Source organism: Sinocyclocheilus rhinocerous, unplaced genomic scaffold (assembly GCF_001515625.1).
Source record: "Sinocyclocheilus rhinocerous isolate Xijiao unplaced genomic scaffold, SAMN03320098_v1.1 scaffold507, whole genome shotgun sequence".
Taxonomy (NCBI): domain Eukaryota; kingdom Metazoa; phylum Chordata; class Actinopteri; order Cypriniformes; family Cyprinidae; genus Sinocyclocheilus; species Sinocyclocheilus rhinocerous.
In genome coordinates, this window is record NW_015649561.1 from 121,005 (window position 1) to 122,614 (window position 1,610).

Consider the following 1,610-nt stretch of genomic DNA (forward strand, 5'->3'; position numbering starts at 1 on the left):
TGTACATTATTGTAGGTCCTCTATGCCCCGCCTCTCTCAAACACGTCGTTTTCAACAAAGCCCCCTTCTGATTGGAGAGCTGACCGCTCTGATTGGCCAGGTGAGCCCGTGCATTGCAAGCGTCCGAAAACCACCACCCCTTGCCATAATCGCGAGCTTCAGCTTTCAAAGTAAATATCAAGAAAGTTAATAATGTGGTTAGTTTTACCATCAGTTCAAGCCCGAAAGGGAAGGAAAACTGGAAATCGCATCATATGACTCCTTTAACTAGTGTAGTTAACATGAACTAAGAATGAACAATTAAAATCAAAAGTTGTGTTTGTTAACATTAGGGCTGCCCCCTAATGCCCCCTCCATGAATAACAGATCGTTAACGGCTAGTCTATACAGTACATCGGGCAGGACATCTAAACGTTCGCCTATCAGTCATCGACCTCTCAAATATGGCTTATCATCTGAAATGTGTAAGTATTAGCAACTTTACATGGCCGCTCAATCTAATGTTAAAGGGGTCCTATTATGCTTTTTCACTTTTTGAATTTTAGTCAGTGTGTAGTGTGTATGTTTGGGCATAAAAAAGATCTTCAAACTTACAAATCTCAAAGTCCACTCCAAAGCGAGATATTTCGTTTTTTTTTAAATCCCTTTTCAAGAACTACAACAAACGGCTCGTTTGGACTACAGCGTTTGTTTTCCGGGTTTTGTGATATCACAAAGCGGACCATTAGAATATCATTAAAATAATTCCGGCCTATGGAAATTCGAATGGTTGGGGGCTGGGGAGGGGCGAGGTCGTGGTTAGAACGCTTGGTTGAGTGCATCAGACAAGACGACGACAAAGAAAAAGTGCTGCTGTAGCCTCAAGTTTTCGCTTGCTGCTTTGGCAAGGGGCGGGGCAGCACTGAAACACTGTCTAAGCTGTTCGCCAATCACAACGCACTGGGATTGCTAACCAATCACATCACATTTCGTTTTTCGGAAGGCGGGCGTTCATCAAACCTGGAACTAATCGAGCCGTTTGTGCCAGATTGGGGAGAAAGGTATTGTAATAATGTAAATTATGTAAAAAAGAATGCGTTTTTCGAACCACCAAGCATGAGAGCATGTTCTAGTACACCCCCAAAACAAAATCAAGACATTGTAAAAGAGCATAATAGGACCCCTTTAACCTAGAAAAATGTGCGCTAATTGTCTGTGCGGAGAGTGTAAACTGAACAGTAGCGCTCACTGCAGGACAGACGGAGGCGCCTGTGCGCTCACTTACTCCTAAAATACTCCGTCATTTTTAGTCATACAGATAAGAGTAATACATCGTTCGAATCTTTAAAGACTCTACGTTTATTTTTGTGTGAATATGTTGTGCGGTCTCTGTGAACTTGAGCGCGAAACTCCGTGTATATCTTTGCCATTTAGACATATCTTCATTTACAGACATTACATATATATAGAGAGAGTGAAATGTCTACTTTCAAATGAACCAATTCAAATGGAAAACAAATTCTCAGATTATGTAATCCGTATGCATACAGACGCATCCACTCTTGTTTTCATCTCTTAATCCAAAAACAAAGAAAGCACTAGTTTATCAAATTATTAAAATGTTAATGCAG